This window comes from Balaenoptera acutorostrata, chromosome 4, assembly GCF_949987535.1.
Source record: "Balaenoptera acutorostrata chromosome 4, mBalAcu1.1, whole genome shotgun sequence".
In the NCBI taxonomy this organism is placed as follows: Eukaryota; Metazoa; Chordata; class Mammalia; order Artiodactyla; family Balaenopteridae; genus Balaenoptera; species Balaenoptera acutorostrata.
Genome location: NC_080067.1, coordinates 11927456 through 11930681, shown reverse-complemented (window position 1 = coordinate 11930681; position 3226 = coordinate 11927456).

Genomic DNA, 3226 nt, shown 5'->3' with positions numbered 1-3226 from the left:
GAAAGAAATTAAAGATGATACCAACAGATGGAGAGATATACCATGTTCTTGGATTGGAAGAATCAACATTGTGAAAATGACTATACTACCCAAAGCAATCTACAGATTCAATGCAATCCCTATCAAATTACCAATGGCATTTTTTACAGAGCTAGAACAAATCATCTTAAAATTTGTATGGAGACACAAAAGACCCCGAAGAGCCAAAACAGTCTTTAGGGAAAAAAAACGGAGCTGGAGGAATCAGACTCCCTGACTTCAGACTATACTACAAAGCTACAGTAATCAAGACAATATGGTACTGGCCCAAAAACAGAAACTTAGATCAATGGAACAAGATAGAAAGCCCAGAGATAAACCTATGCACCTATGGTCAACTAATCTATGACAAAGGAGGCAAAGATATACAATGGAGAAAAGACAGTCTCTTCAATAAGTGGTGCTGGGAAAACTGGACAGCTACATGTAAAAGAATGAAATTAGAATACTCCCTAACACCGTACACAAAAATAAACTCAAAATGGATTAGAGACCTAAATGTAAGACTGGACACTATAAAACTCTTGGAGGAAAACATAGGAAGAACACTCTTTGACATAAATCACAGCAAGATCTTTTTTGATCCACCTCCTAGAGTAATGGAAATAAAAACAAAAATAAACAAATGGGACCTAATGAAACTTCAAAGCTTTTGCACAGCAAAGGAAACCATAAACAAGACGAAAAGACAACCCTCAGAATGGGAGAAAATATTTGCAAACGAATCAACGGACAAAGGATTAATCTCCAAAATATATAAACAGCTCATTCAGCTCAATATTAAAGAAACAAACACCCCAATGCAAAAATGGGCAGGAGACCTAAATAGACATTTCTCCAAAGAAGACATACAGACGGCCACAAAGCACATGAAAAGATGCTCACCATCACTAATTATTAGAGAAATGCAAATCAAAACTACAATGAGGTATCACCTCACACCAGTTAGAATGGGCATCATCAGAAAATCTACAAAGAACAAATGCTGGAGAGGGTCTGGAGAAAAGGGAACCCTCTTGCACTGTTGGTGGGAATGTAAATTGATACAACCACTATGGAGAACAATATGGAGGTTCCTTAAAAATCTAAAAATAGAATTACCATATGACCCAGTAATCCCACTACTGGGCATGTACCCAGAGAAAACCGTAATTCAAAAAGACACATGCACCCCAATGTTCATTGCAGCACTATTTACAATAGCCAGATCATGGAAGCAACCTAAATGCCCATCAACAGACGAATGGATAAAGAAGTAGTGGTACATATATACAATGGAATATTACTCAGCCATAAAAAGGAACGAAATTGAGTCATTTGTTGAGACGCGGATGGATCTAGAGACTGTCATACAGAGTGAAGTAAGTCAGAAAGAGAAAAACAAATATCGTATATTAACGCATGTATGTGGAACCTAGAAAAATGGTACAGATGAGCCGGTTTGCAGAGCAGAATTTGAGACACAGATGTAGAGAACAGACATATGGACACCAAGGGGGGAAAACTGCGGTGGGGTGGGTATGGTGGTGTGCTGAATTGGGCTATTGGGATTGACATGTATACACTGATGTGTATAAAATTGATGACTAATAAGAACCTGCAGTATAAACAAACAAACAAAACAACTAATACTAAACTTTCATTGGGTTATTTGTATGGAAATATGTTAATATAAATGTTTCAGACATTACATGAAATTTCTAAAAATCTTATATGTTCTGGTATAATGTTATGCCATAATCCTAGTTATTACTTTAAAATGTATATCTCAGAAATAACTAATTTTCTTGTCAACTGCATTATTATGAACTTTCATCAAATCTTTAACCGTGGTCATTTTTAAGTCTTTTGTCATTTACAGACAGTTCTGGGTGTACTCTGATGCTTTTGTAAATATGTTCCTATAAAAGGGTTTCATCTTCAGCAAATTCATGGAAAAGACTCTGACAAGTACAGGTTTCTGGTAACTGACTGTACTGCTGAACTGAATGAATAAGCATTTTCAGAACTCTAATGAAAAACTGATGAACTCATAAAAGTGTTAACAAAAGATCAAGATAAAAAAATATTAATTACATGGGACTGAGTGAACTGATGAGGATGAGTATAATTTTTGTGACTTTCTGTTTGAATTTAAAAAAATAAAAAATCCCACAAGGACTCAGAGGCAAAGAATATACAAATCAATTTTCACTGCAAAGTAAAGGAGCTGTTACAGTGGAGGATTACTGGACTGAATGTCAATATTATGACATAGTATGAGTGTGTTTCATGTTTGGTAATTGCAATCATTGTTGCTTTTGTTGTGGTCATCCATGTACAATGCTTGGTGTCAGTCTATTTATCTCTTGTAAAAATAAAATACAGTGTGTGTGTGTGTGAAAAAAAAAAAATTCCATGGGCCAGGCACTGGGAGTTTTAGGAAATGGACAAAACAGTTTACCTAGTAGAACGAGAAAGACCCACACCCGCAGTTTGAACACCAACTAATAATTGCTAAGAAAGAGATTTGTCAGGAACTGGGAGGCCCAGAGGAGCAACATCAAAATCAGCCCAGGGGAGTCTCACATCATGTCCCAGAGGAAAAGATGCTTGAATCAAGTCCCAAAGTTGGAATAAAAGCAAATAGGAGAGGAAGAGAGGATGTCTCAGGCTCAGGTAGAGGCCGGAGCATTGAGGTAGGGCATGGGGAGGACGGTGACTCCTTGGGTCTGGCTGTGGGGAGGTGGTGGCCATGAGACCTGAGAGCCATGCTTCCCACACTTGGGCTGAATCAGGATCACCCGGAGGACGGGGCCTGCTCATACCCAGATTGCTGGGCCCACCCCCAGGGTTTCTTATTCTGTGGGTCTGGGTAGGGGCCTGGAATGTGCATTTCTGACAGATTCCCAAGTGATGCTGATTCTTCTGGCCCAGAGGCCACACTTAGAGAAGCACCATTCTAGATTTGAAAGGAGGCATGGGAAACTCAAGTCTGTTCCCAGCCAAGACCCTTGACCGTGGCCCATGACCTTGAAATTCCAGCACTCAGGAACTCAGCACATTGTGATGATGGTGCCAAGACGGGGTGAGTTGATTTCCTTCCCTGCCGTCCTGCCTCTGTCGTGTGAGTCTGTGTCCTTGAAGTGTCTTTCCTTCCTAATTGCTTCTTCTAAGACCCTTCAGGGTACTTTGCTTTTGATCCTGA